The 15,285-nt window shown below is 30.6% G+C and overlaps 1 protein-coding gene across 2 annotated transcripts in view; it reads left to right on the top strand.

Moving 5' to 3' along the window:
• The first annotated feature begins 8,504 nt into the window (after positions 1-8,504).
• Positions 8,505-15,285, top strand: part of LOC125064152 (elongation of very long chain fatty acids protein 7-like) — a 45,904-nt gene continuing 39,123 nt past the window's right edge. Inside the window, exon 1 of one of the 2 annotated variants that reach the window (XM_047670987.1) lies at positions 8,505-8,631. The gene's annotated coding sequence lies outside the window, so the exon portion shown is untranslated. Of the gene's footprint in view, positions 8,632-11,007; positions 11,120-15,285 lie in introns of those variants that run through there. The other variant, XM_047670986.1, reaches the window with a different exon arrangement.

The raw sequence follows: 15,285 nt of genomic DNA, 5'->3' as shown, positions 1-15,285 counted from the left end.
GTCGTAAATACACACATTTTTTGAGCTTACATTGCAAACTATAGTATATGGCAGTCTCTTAGGGATAACGAATTTTTTATCCTTTACTTTTTACGATATAATATAATTAAATAATATTTATAATATTATATAACTTTAGTGATTTCAAGCAATTTCGAAGCGATTTTAAGCAATACAGAATTAATCCTTATTCAATTAAGTACCGAAAGTAGAAGCCGGGGCGGGTCGCTAGTTAATAATAAAATGCATCCAAGCGAAACCGGGGTGAATAGAATATCTTAATATTTCATTGAACAAATGTGTATACACAATTAACTTTATTGACCTTTAAGGATTATCTGCCTTTATGCTTGTAAAGGCTTGAATTAAGCAATGAGTATAGCACATCAATAGGTTAGGTATTGCACATCTTGTATTAAGAATTTGTTATACCTTAGGTAAAGAATTTTAATGTTTCCTTTGGATATGATATTCGGGATTTATTTATACACAAAACCGCCGGTTCAAAGGTGTTTATTTCCGAACCGGTGGTAGATTTTTTCACAATCAATAAGCAAGTGTAGGGCTTGTATATTAAATAAAGATTTTTGACTTATGACTTTTAGTGTCTAGGATATTTTTCAGAAAGAGAATTTTTCTTAAAAAATGACACCTATTATATTGAATAAATTTGGTAATATCTCATAATTTACTTTGTGGTGTGTTTGCTTATGTGATAAATAATTATATTTTTTTTTTTTTTTTATATAAATAAATTTATTTTGTATATCACTCCATATTTCTATAACATTTCAAAATTAACAACGACTTTTTGACATTTTTTTTTTTTTTTTTTTATTTTGGCTTTTATTTATGCCAAGAGGGCACAGATTATTTCGCCAATGTCACGTGCGATGGAGAAGACACGATGGAGATTGATCGGTGCGGTCGACTTTTTGACATTTACGAAACTTTCTATCTTGACAAGTTAGTAATCAAATCATAAAGCGTAACTATGAATATTTAAAAATCTGTATTTACGAGCCAAATTTAATGCGAAAACGTTCACTTCCTACGGACCTAGATTAAGTCTATAATAATATCTTAAATGTATATCATTTATATGTATGTCTAACAAAAAAAAATGTTTAATTATGTACACATGTTTTAACAAAAATCTTAATATAATCATATATTTTTTGTCTCATAATGGTTTCATTACATATGGTACAAATGTTGACCTTCTATTTTACACGGTTTATGACTGAGTAGCTAATGCATATACGAATTCGTACGGATAAAATTAAGGCTTCAGACTCTTTTTATTAAAGATATTTACAAACATTCTTGGTAAGGCTTTGTGTAAGCCCTTCTAGGTAAGTACTATCCACCCATCAGATAATCTACCGCCAGACAAAAATATAGTATTATTGTATTTCGATATAGTTAGGGAGCCAGTGTAACTATAGGTACAAGGAACACAAAATTTTAACTCAAAAGGTCGATTTTAAGGAATGTTTTATATTACCAGTCCTAGCTTATTCGCCCTACCTACTACCTATATTATAAATAAAAAGAAATAAACAAAAAATATAGTATAAACATATTCCAAAAATTTTAAGGAATTCCTAATATTCCTATATACCCCTTCAATTAAGCTCAATGCTTGTACCAGGAGTAGGGATGGCAATAACCGTCTTCGGTTATTCGGGATCGAACATGCGACTTTTTACATCTTCTAAACCATTGCGCTATTAATGATTACTACTTCACGGTGCTTTTAAGAGGGATCCAACTGGAGTATATTTAATTTATAATTTATTTATAATAAAAAAAAAACAATATATTCGAAATTCAAAAACAGGAATAAATTATTATTCTGTTTTTATAAGCATTGCGCTTGTAGACCTAATACTTATCTCAAGGTTTGTTTATAAATTATATTTTTATAGACTTGCCGTGTTCTGGCTTAGCAAACATGTCAAAGCATTTTATTTATGTTTTTAAAAATAAGTTCTAATTAAGAATTTAAAAAGGCTTTTTTATTTTAATTTCAACATTTCGAAATTAACGATATTACCAGCCAATGTTGTATGTTGTAAATAGTGTACTTAGTCGTAAATTTCTTAATTAGACCACATTTGCTACTATATATATTATATGTATAAATACACGTAACTTACTTGAAAAACCAAAAGCTTATCAATATACCTACATATACATACATTACTAACGATTACCTATAAATATTAAAGTTATACGTTTTGCTACAAATCGTTCTCGTTCTTTTTATACGAATCGACTTATATTAGTACTAGTGGTCGCCCGCGGCTTTGCTCACGTTTTAGGAGTTGGTTGTCATGTGTTAGGCAAAAAAGTAGCCTAGGAAAAGGAAGGACTTCCTTGGAGTTCAAGCTTGCTTCATACTGTTATTTTGAGTTACTTTCACATTTATAATATTAAGAATAAATCTTATTACTCATGAAAAGAAAACTATTTAGGTAAAAATCCTTGGATTTTGGCTCAGTTTCCAATACAGTCTAATCAAGGACAGTAATTGTGGTGTTACGCCCTCATTATTTAAATTACTCAAACTTCACAACACTTTACTTTACACTATAACACTTAATATTTATTAGTTAACACTTCTCTCTCGTTTGTGTCCAGTCAAACGAATGGCTGGTTGACCGACTCTAATTATAAGCTTAATTTCTAGTCAAAATAAAAACCGTATTAATCAAAATAAATGTTTAAATCTAAACGGAAAGAATCAATTGTAATACTAAAATATTTTAAGGATATAGTTTGTGATTTATTAAAGTATCGTATATTTCCGCAATGTATTTAAATCTAAATAACTAAAGTCGGTAACAGTGGATACAACCCTCATTGTAAATATGGTTTGTTTTAAAATAGCAACTATTCTTATTTATTATAAGAATATATAACATGAAGTGCTTAAATATATATATACAAATATGAATTAAAAATAGTTACTATATAAATCTTGACCGCGTGGAATGGTGGCAAGAATGCTAGCAGCATTTCCCCGTTGAATCGCAATTCCGACCCTCTGGGCTAAAAACGAACCAGCCCTCCTGTCACCAGTGGAGGCAATAAGGCGAGGCGTTATACTTTTGATGAAGATTTTTGCACCATTACTCCAAGGGCCAAGTGTTTCGACAGCAAATGGGACAAAAAGTTAATTTGACATAAGACACGAATATTTAGATCTTTTTTTGCTTCAGCTTTTTCCGCAGCGGCACCGGCTCTTAACATTGTTTCTCGGATATGAGACGGGTCCAACGTATCAACGCATGTAGCGTGCCACACAAGGGCCCGTCCTCAGGGAACCAATGTTAATCCATCAGGTCTCTTGCCATCATCACGACTGATTCCACGAGGCTCTGTAAGAGCAGGAACGTCGATGGTGGCAAGAGCCCTTTTTGTTGTATCATTAACTCCTTGGGCAAGAGAGACCATGCAAACCGAAAGAGTCCACCTCCTTTCCACACATTATACATTCTAGTAGGGTTTTAAAGTACAGTAAAAACGTCATAATATAGAATTGCTTTATATTTAAAGTTAGCGCGAGTTCGGAATGTAAATTCAACTCGACAATTAACAGGAAACTCAGAATTTACTATTTTCCATCAATTAAATAGCATCTGTCTTTAACCCATTAACAGAAGCCTAAATACCCATTATACTTCTAATATATGTATATACGACGAATTTTCATACAAACTTTCATCCCCTATTTAAGTTTCTTATAATGGCATAGGTGGCAAACGAGCAGGAGGCTCACCTGATGGAAAGTGACTACCACCGCCCATGGACATCTGCAACACCGGGGGGCTTGCAGGTGCGTTGCCGGCCTTTCAGGAAAGAGTACGCTCTTTTCTTAAAGGTTCCCAAGTCGTATCGGTTTCTTATAAGATGAATTTGGAAAAATCCTTCCTTAGTACTCACATACGTGACATAAGAAATTAGAAAATTTTAATTATTGAATAATTGTTTGACGGTTTGTTGTAATGTGTTGTCTGTCAGTCATTTTAAAATTGTATTATGGAGATAAATATATAACCACCCATATCACTTACAAACAGCCTAATGTAGCTTCTAGATCATTCGCCTTGCTGAATTGCGACTTGCGAAAATTGAATGCTGGCGTGGAATTTCCTTTTACTTAATACCTTAAAACCAAGCAAGAAAATTAAATGTACATATATTGATTATAAATAAAGTATTCAAAATCTTATGGTGAACGACACGCGACAAACGACACCTATTATGTCAGAACATTTAAGCAAATAACAAAAACAAGTGTCCAAAGTTCCAACTACGCAGTTGGTAGCGCATAGAAAACAAGCATTAATTCTTATTGTATATATTTTTAGCAGAGGTTAAATATCAATTTAAAAATAAAACAATTTTAGTAATAATTTTACAAAACAAAAGAAATCAGTTGGGCTATTCGGTAACAAGAAATTCGAACGAAACTCAACGCAGAACACGAGCTTGAAATTGTCAGAATGTTTACTATAATAATTATAAAATTTATAGGACACACGTGTCAAAATAGCGTATCACTGTAATTCGGTTGTCAATATTTCACGAGTGACATACAAAGGTATTTCTAACAGAATCTCACTACAAGTCAGGAATGGAACAATTCAAATTTGCTATTTATTCGATTAAAATTATTTATAGAGCCTATTGATAAAATTCTTACAAACCACCAGCAACTCCTTAATAACCGTACGCAAAGAGTTCTAAATTCAAATAGCTATCATGAAGCTGTCAAAAATATAGAAAAAGAATATTTTTGAATAAGACTTGGGAATTGTTAATCTGGTTTGCAATACGGAAGATATTGAATGTTTGTAACAAAAACTGGAAAATATAAATATTGTAAACTGTATTAAATATTGTTAATTGTTTGATGTTCTTGTTTACTTAAAGCTCACAATGCACCACCAAACTTCGTAACTGCGATGTTATGTCCCTTATGCCTTTAGTTACCCTGGCTCATTACCATTAAAACCAGAACACAACAATACTAGGTAGTGCTGGTTGGCGGTAGAACATTCGATAAATGGATTGTATCCAGACGGTCAAATGAAGCATTCTGTTTTTATGATTTTTTTAATGAATATTTTCTATACCTCATTCATGGTGTACAAGAGATGATCTAGACAGCCTATTATACAACGTTTTATCGTCTTCTTCCTTTCCGTTTACTTCTTGTTCTTATGTTTAATACCCCTGAAAAGTAAATACTAATCATTATTTAATATTTAATAGAAATAAGCCAAATAACGTCTATCAAAAAGTCGTGACTACAAATAAACTTCCGAATTTACGTAAATAAATATTAAAGCGATCACGACACAGGTGACTCATTGATATTATATCGTTGTCCTGTTAAATTCAGTATTCATCTCGCGTCTAATGCGAACGATCACAAGATCATGTGAGTTCTATTACTTATTATAACTATTACTACTGTTATTTATATACTTGTGTAATTTCAGTAGTTTAAGATGACAAAATAAAATCACGTTTTATAATAATTCTCCAACAAATATATCAAAGTCAAAAGTCAAAGTCAAAAATCTTTATTCAATATAGAAGTGCTTGCACTTGCTTATTGATTGTCAAAAATCTACCACCGGTTCGGAATTTAGCACCTCGGACCTGAGAAGAACCGGCGAAAGAAACTCAGCGGGATATATTTTTTTTCATTTTTTTTTTAACCATTTTCCATGTACAATGGTACAATGATAAGTATATATTAGTTGTTTGAAACAGCCTGGAGGCGATCATTTCATTCCCAAGGTGTGCAGTCAACTAAAAAGTCATTAGTGTTGTAATATCCTTTAGCACACAAACGCTCTTTAACGACTCTTTTGAATTTTATAATTGAATAATTTTGAACGTTTTCTGGGATCCTGTTGTAAAAACGTATACATTGCCCCAAAAAAGAGTTACTAACCCTGTGTAATCGGGTACTTGGAGTAACAAGTTTATTCTTGTTCCTAGTGTTAATAGAATGTACGTCACAATTTCTGGGAAAATCATTTATGTTTTTGCGTACATACATAACATTATCAAAAACAAATTGAGAAGCGACAGTCATTATTTTAATTTCTTTAAATTTACCTCTTAACGAATCTTTTGGGACCAGGTTATAAATTGCACGAATAGCCCTCTTCTGCAGTACAAAAATAGTATTAATGTCAGCTGCATTACCCCAGAGTAGGATGCCATACGACATTATACTATGGAAATAACTGAAGTACACAAGGCGTGCCGTATCCACATCAGTCAAAAGTCTAATTTTTTTTACCGCATAGGCTGCAGAGCTAAGTCTATTCGCCAATTTATTTATATGGGGGCCCCATTGGAGCTTAGAGTCTATTGTCATACCAAGGAACTCTGTTGATTCTAAAACATCTAATGCTTCCCCGTTTAAACGTACACTCGTTTTGACACATCTTACATTGGGAGTAGTGAATTTAATACATTTAGTCTTTTTACTATTTAACATTAAATTATTAACACTAAACCAATTTACTATTTCAGAGAGAGTATTGTTCACATCGTCATATATTGAAAGACGTCTTTTTATTTTAAAAATTAAAGAAGTATCATCAGCAAACAATACTATCTCGAGTTTATCACCTAGGAGATGTGGCAGGTCATTTATATAAACAAGGAAGAGAAATGGTCCGAGAATTGATCCTTGAGGGACCCCCACAGTAACTGGAGACCCGGGAGATCTCTTTCCATTTACATCAACCCTCTGAATGCGATTGCTCAGATACGAAATCAGAAGACTGAGTGCAGTGTCCCTAATTCCATAATGACGTAGCTTCCTGACCAAAGTTTCGTGTTGCACACAATCAAAGGCCTTAGATAAATCACAAAATATCCCTAAGGCATCCTGTGACTCCTCCCAGGCCCTGTAAATATTTTTAACGAGCTCAACACCAGCGTCAGTTGTCGAGCGACCCCTTGTAAATCCAAATTGTTTCTTGTGTAGCAACTTGTTATTGTTAAAATGAATTTTTCAATAATCCCCTAATCATCTCATTATTTCCCGTGACATATCAATCTTTTTAAAAAAAAAGAAGTATGTATATGTATTTGTGCCAGTCTTAAATAATCTGCCAAATAAAATAGTATTAATTAAAGTTTGACAAATTATTAAACAACTAATTATAACAATAATTTTATAAGCACATAATAATGTAAAATAAATAGCTTCGAATATAATCATTATATATAATAATGTTATATAATTAATTGTGACATCATATGACGTCACACCGTATTGGAGGCTAGGGCTACTTGCTAAAACTTGTTATAATAACACCAATGTACTCAAATGAAATATCAAAAAAAAAAAAAAAACAATCATTTTCTTTCAAACGATTTTCCTTTTTTTGATAACTATTGACGAGCAATAAAATCGATATATATACTAAAAAAATGTCTTAAGCTTGCAATTTCATACTATTCTTTAATAATGATTATTGTCGAGCTTGCAACCCCGTTGCAGTAGTCGAGTAGTAGTAGTAGTCACCGCAAGTTTGCTTTACCAAATTATTAAGTTAATATACACTTTTCTTGTTGTCGTAAAATCAGTAGGCGTCAGAGTCAGGCGACAAAATAAGTCATTTGATAGTAAATATTTTGATAATTGGTCGCCATTGTCTTTGGTGAGCGTGATGAATGAAGAAATATTAACCATTCCTTACAAAACCTACGAAACCTTGGAAACTAAGATTTTATATCCCTTATGCCTGTAGTTACATTGGTTCACTCACCCTTGAGCCTATAACACAATAATAGAAATGTTAACAAAAAAATTGACGTGAAAAGATACGGAATTACAATTTCAAAGATCTCGAATTTCATTAAGATTACTTTTTTCCCGGGACATTATTTGCAGTCAGTTTTTTTTTTTTAATTTATATCCTTTACATATAAGGAGTTTTCATTTTTTACAATAAGTAAAAAATCCCAGAACATGATACTGTACGTATGCTATGTCCAATTTTAAAATTTTATGACATATATATTACTTAATACTACTTTAACTAATTTTATTATCAATATTTTAAACACCGAAAAAAAAATAAAAATTGTAGTCTTTTAAAAAGTTTACAATTTCCAATTTCCCCTTTATTTCAACTTTATAGTTCGACCCATTATATTAAAATAATAACACATTTATTTATAATATATAAATATGTTAAATGTTCATAAAACACCTCGTCACATATTCAAACTATTATTAAAAAAAAAAAAACCTACAATTTCCTGTAATAAAACCACGAAATATGATCACTATTTTAAGTTAATTTTAACAAATAATTAAGTTATTATTTAATAGACCACTTGTTCTTTTCAGATCGGTATACTGTCTACTCAAAAGACCACAGCGATGTTGTTCACAATTCTCCTTTACATTGTATACTACATGATATACACTGTTCTTCTCGCGATTGCTGGACTCTGGTGTTTCGAAGAATGTGCCCTTACAGAAGAAGAGGAATACGAATTCATGCACCACCATCGAGCCATGCCGTATTGAACGTCGCCGGCATCGAGAATTGTTTCACTTGATCAACTTGAAAGATCGTAAGTATATTTTATTTCAAAAACATAAAAGGTTTTATAAAATATGTAGTATATACACAACACTTATAATTACGATGTGTTCCGATCGGTTAGCATATTAATTTCCAGGGTTTGTGATGCATCCGCGAAAAAAGTGTTAATATTTCTTACTGTTCAAATATCTATTTGCAATTGTAACCACTTATCATCCGGAAACCCACTTCCCAGCCTGCGTATATATTTTAAATACTTGTCTTTAATGAGGTATATATATAGATACATCACAAATGTATCTAAAATCAAGCAAGAAACAAAAATATATAAGAACCGAGAGTTCGCAAGACCTACAACATGCAGAACTTAACCAATCAAATCAAAATCTAGACATGCACTAATGCATTTAGTGTTTTCATTCGATTATTTTTTGTTTATATCATCCTGAACTTTAGGTTAAATGAAAAGATTGTGAGGGAATCAGAAATGGCTCAGTGGTTAGAACGCGTGCATCTTAACCGATGATTTCGGGTTCAAACCCAGGCAAGCGCCACTGAATATTCATATAATAAATAAATAAATAAATAAATAAACCTGCTCCTCAAAGGAAGAGGAAGCCTTAGCCCAGCAGTGGGAAATTTACAGGCTGCTAATGAAATGTAATGTGAGGGAATTTGTACTCCAAACCACAGAATGTTTGGTAAAAATAGACGGCGCTTTTGTCTCAGTATTAGGGTCAACACTCGATGTCATTTATACACAATAAGTATATATATATATATATAATAAGTCATTATAATTTAAACTAACAACAATACCACGTGAGAGTTGAAAAAAATTAAGATTCTTCTGACTTCTGACTGATTCCTACAAGGAAATACAAACAATTATTTAAATATATTTTAAATTTCAATTCATAATACAAACGAATGCCAATCATTTCTAAATTATTTGCTTCTTTTTTTGCTTAAATTATAATATTTTACATAAGAATTATTTGCGTTACGGCCTTAAATATAATACAAAAAAAAAGATTTAAAAATAATAAAATTACGGAACTAATAATCATAAATACCTCGTGGAATGGTGGAATTTTTGTTTTAACATAAATAGTCTAGGTTGGTACAGTGTGGGGACCCCAGAGGCATTCCCTGGCTCGATTTTTTAATCGTGTATACAATAAACGTGGTGGAATATGCTCCAAATCTGCTCCTCAAAGGAAGAGGAAGCCTTAGCCCAGCAGTGGGAAATTTACAGGCTGCTATTATTGCTTTATTTATTTAGTTGTATATAAATAAATATATAGGCTGTATACAACTAAAAAGTCGTGTATACAGCCGCAGATAACTAACAAATTACCGTATATATCATCGACTATTTCTTAATTTTTAATTCAATTCGATCATTAGAAATACTTTCGGAAAGGTATTTTACCATGTATTAAAGACGTAAAATTATTTTAAAGCTTACGCATACAAAGTATTTAATAAAAATGTTCGGGAAGCATTCTAGTTAGCAAGAAACTAAAATGACAACAAAAAATTTTAACGCATTATGTACGCACATACCACATATTTCGAGAGGGAAATAAACTCGTGACCCCCTATGACACTAAGTACAAAGTTAATGATTGTAAAAAAATCAGCAAATAATATTGTACTTATTTTGCTCAAACATTACGAAGCATAATACTTTATTTTCTAGAGGATAATTGCAGAAAACAATTTTTCAACCATAGAATAACAAAAGTGATTGTTGATATATTATGACGTTTCTAAAATCTAATAAAGACGTAAATTTGACAAAAAAGTTAAAAAAAAAATACCTTGAACATAGAGTAACGATGCGACAGATCTGTTAGGTGTGCCGCCAAAACTAAGAAATTGATTCTTAATTTTAATTTTAAATGCGACTATATATGATTTAATTCCTATGGCCAAAACGAGAAAATTAGTCGAAATCCAGCAAAGATTTGCTTTTTCACTTGTCTTAAACATCATATTCTGCTCGGGGGTGAAAGAAACATCGTAAGTCTACTTACATGTAACGTAGTAGTGAAGTGAATCATCTAATTCTCCTTCTTAAGAGGAAAATACCGCATTGGAAGTAAACTGCACAGCGACAATTAAAATGAATTTTTAAAGTTGAATAATATCTTTGTGTACATTGTAACTTATGTAACAATTCTTTGAACAATAATACAGATACAATAAATATTACTAGACAAGATTACACAATTATATATCGCAATACAACAACCGGACGATGCAAGGCTGTTCTAATGAACAGACGCCTCTATTTGTTTCAGTACTCTATGTAATTCAACCGGCTAAAGAACATACGGTTGTTTGTATATATTATGAAAACAATTCTTGCAAAATATTCAGTCTGTGGCAGGCCTCATGTAGGAAGGCTTTTATTGTGATCCATTACAATTATTCGTTGAAGGATTTGTGTCCGCTAATTTGTGACTAATAAATTAGTTCGGAATTCGATTAATTTTAAAACAACGAAGGTATGTAACATTTCATTAATTTTATAATTATTTTAAATATACTTAATCACATAATGTGCTTTTTTAATATATTTTGGAATAAACTAAGGCTAGGGCCAAGGCCTCTTCTGCCTTTGAGGAGAAGGTTCTGGAGTGTATTCAACTTTAATATGTACATAAAAATAAAGAAAATACAGAAAAGATTAAATGCATATTTACAATATATACCTATATTTTTTTATAATTACTTATCAGACAAGTTTTTCCGTTTCGTCTTTGTTTAAAAATAAACGTCAAGTTCAGAAACATCCCGGAACAAATAGATAACGTACGTAGAATGTGCAAATAATATGTAATACTTGTTTTATAAGCACCTTTTTTATTTATGCGTCAATCATGTATGTAATTTAATTATTTTGCCTCAATTTTGTTTCGAGTATAATATCTTGAATTTCAGTCAGTGAAAGTGGTCGCAAGTTTTTACCGGTAGTTCCACGTCCTTCGTTTCTTCAATATAAATTGAAATAGTGTTTCCTGATTACTAAATAATATGCCCTAAAGATAGACATATTCGTTCAAGTTCGAGTGTCAAATTGCTTGATTTTCTTTCTTCCGACGATTTTTCATCGGATAGTTCTATCCTCTCCACGCGTCCCTTAATCTGTACTTCCACAATTTAAAACAATAATCATAAACTTAAGAGAAAAACATTTTGATAGCATATAGTTATTATTTTAATATATCTATATTTTTCTAATTCTTTTTAATTTTAAAATAATCCTTCTTCGTGTTAATAACCTACGTTACTTGTGATGAGAATAATTTCTAATTACTCCGGTATATCTAGAGATTCTAATGAAGATCACTCGGACAATTATAGTCACTTGTAAACTTTATTCATTTTTTTATTTGTGGTACATAAATCTATAAAAAATAAATAAAAAACTATTTATTTCTATCAGTCGGTTCTTATTGTGTCCGAGGTTTTTATCCGAAACGGTGGTAGGATTTTTATAATCAATTAGTTAGTGTAACGCTTATCTATAAAATAAAGAGTTTTGTCGTTGACTTTGACTTATCAGTATGTATTAATAATTCGCATTCTATCATTGAATTTATGGTTAACTAACAATTGGAAAGACGCGTTCCAATTTCGTTTTATTCTACAATTGTTCTGAATGATAAATATGATATGTGTTGTATTTTTAAAAAAATATATATACAATACGACTATATACAAAATCTATAGAATAAGTATATATTCCTTGACTGACAGATAATTTCTTACTCTAACAATATAATACATTGTTACACCATATATTTCATATACATATTTTAAATTTCGATTTAGTCTTAGTCTCGTGATGTCATTCGGGACATACAAAAAATATTTTAGAAGTTACGACTGCAAAGAGAGCGATGTACCTCTTCAGTGTTTATCTTCAACTCATCGACTGGTTCAGTGTGGGTGTGATTTATTAACTAATTGCGACATTTATTTTCGTGTACAAAAGTGCAACACTAAGTCCAAACAAATTATATTGTATGAACACATACGACTGTTTTAGTAAAAAGTGATTTCGTTCAAAAAATTAAAAACAGTATGTATATTAATAAGTTATGACCTCTAGGATTATTTTATAGCAATTATTAGATGATTTTGTACGCCATTTTATCATTTCCCTGTATTAGAATAGTAAAAACTAAAACCGCACTATAATTAAATGCTTCAACAATTGCTTTTTTTTTATATAACTTTTGTTAGATTCCCAACAATTTTCCATCGTTTTTTTTTTCTTTTTAAAAAACAATAAACTAACTTTATCTCAATATTTTTATTGAAACTATATTTTAAATAACCGTGTGATAATAATTATTATACATATAATGAAGACATAATAGACGCATAATATTACATATTTACATATATTGAAACCATTGTTTTGCTTAAAAGTTATCAAATTAAGATTGTAATATATAGATGGTAAAGACGTGGTCGATTGTAACTAAAATAGTATATATATGATCTACCGACAAACAGCAATACTAAGTATTGTGTTCTCTTTTGAAGGGTGAGTGAGCAGCAATGTAACTACAGACACAAAAGACTTATTACCTTAGTACCCAAGTCGGTGACACATTGGCGTGTGATCAAGGGTTTGATGACCACTTATCATCAGGAGAGCCATAAAATCTATTTGCCAATCTACCAACCTACATATAAAACGCCTACTGTAAGCTGTAATGGCTAAGTAGATTCTAGTAGCTCTAAATCTACGAACATATTTACTTTCGAATGATCGCGGGTTCAAGCACCACTTTGTTTTCTTGTTGTAAATTTGAGGCTCATTTAATAGTTCGTCTACCTACTTTAAATATATATATATATTTGTAAACAAAGCTTTGTATAAGACTATAAGGGATTTATTCATTTATTTATTGAAAAAGTTACACCATCAACTTATCACTGAGCACTAAAAATTAATATCTGATGAGGGTAACATTCAAAATGAAATAAGACTTTAAATGAACATGGTTATTTTTATTACTAACAGTATTTAAAACGGGATATTTACCATGTTTTTTATTATTATTTGGTGGAGCTCGATATTTCGACATTATCTACGAATGTCTTGTTCACGAGACAAAATGATACTTTAAAGGTGTACGCAACATTGACATTCAAAAATATTTTTGATATAGTTTATATAAACCAAACTACCCTATATAAAATATAAAATCTAATAAGTTAAGACTAATAATAAATTAAGACAACAAGAATATATGTATTAAAAAATTTATCGTACGAATACGTATCAAAAAAAGGAAAAATACAAAAATATATCAAAACAGAACAAAGCATACAAAGAATATTTATTCCATCAAGGGATTTCTCACTGAACAACCATGAAGAAAAAATGAGAGTTAAACTCGTATAATCAAATAAAATCTATGTTAGAGTATGCAGTGAAAAACTGATGTATCTTCAAAATAAAAAAGTATATATATTACTGGCTTTTGCCTACGACTTCGTCCTCGTCTCGTCGATGATTTACTCTCCGATGAACGACGTACGTCATACGTCATACGTCACTGTATGAACGAGGATAATACCAAAATGCTCTAAGTTTCCTCTTAATCATCAATCATATCTAACAAAAACAATTAGTAAGTCCCATGTGTCAGAGAAGTCAATGACCCCCGATTTAGTTTTTGGTATAAACGTCAAACTTTATTATTTCTATTCTAATTAAAATAACTTTTTTTTAATTAAATGATATTTACAAAACGCAATCACTAATCAATAAATGAAAGCTCCTAAAGTTTTATTTCACAACTTATTTTTTGTACAAAAAAATTTGCTATAAAAAAATAACAGGAATACTAAAAATTTCATACGAGACCTCAATCTATGTAGCGATTCTGAATTAGGGTTCCTTTTATTGTTCTAAAATAAACAATATTATAATATATTCAGGAGCATTTAATTATTTGTGAGCCTTAGCTAGCATACCTAGAACATATTCATTCTTAAAATATCTATTTATTAAAATTCAAATATTAAGATTAAGTTTAACTTAAATTACATGAAATAAAAATGTGGTATTGTATTGCTTTAAGTGATTAGATTTTTATAGCCCTTTTTGGATCTATAAGACCTCATTAAATTATTTGATGAAGCTGTGAACGTAATAATAGACCATGTTAGACAAATGCGAGCAGACTTAAATAAATACATGAATAGTTTAGTATGGTGATAGAGCTGTCTGTAGTCTGTTATAATTCTTATAGCCCCAGTGTTGATCAATGAATTTGCTAATCACTCTTCCAAGAAAACTATAATAAATTCAAGACCGTACATTTTGATACGATATTTCATTTCCTGAATAAAGAACATTTTATACAAAGGACCTTATTTATATAGCAGGTAAATACTCAAATTTTCTCTTTCTATCGCGACAGCCATAAGGCATTCGTTGTATGTAAATCAAGTATACATATACTTTATAGCATACATACATGCACTTAATACCTTAAGTATACATTTAAAAAAAATACAAGAAAAAAAATCTAGCTCTAAGTTCGATTGTTCGAAATCATCAATTTCTGGTGGTTAATCTATGGCTTAATTGTATATACCTGTGCTATAATATTGAATATTGATTACTTTTTATATGACATTGTCA

The sequence above is a fragment of the Vanessa atalanta genome, chromosome 5, assembly GCF_905147765.1.
Source record: "Vanessa atalanta chromosome 5, ilVanAtal1.2, whole genome shotgun sequence".
NCBI lineage: Eukaryota > Metazoa > Arthropoda > Insecta > Lepidoptera > Nymphalidae > Vanessa > Vanessa atalanta.
The sequence above is the reverse complement of the archived record's forward strand: the minus strand, read 5'-3'. Positions and strand labels throughout refer to the sequence as shown.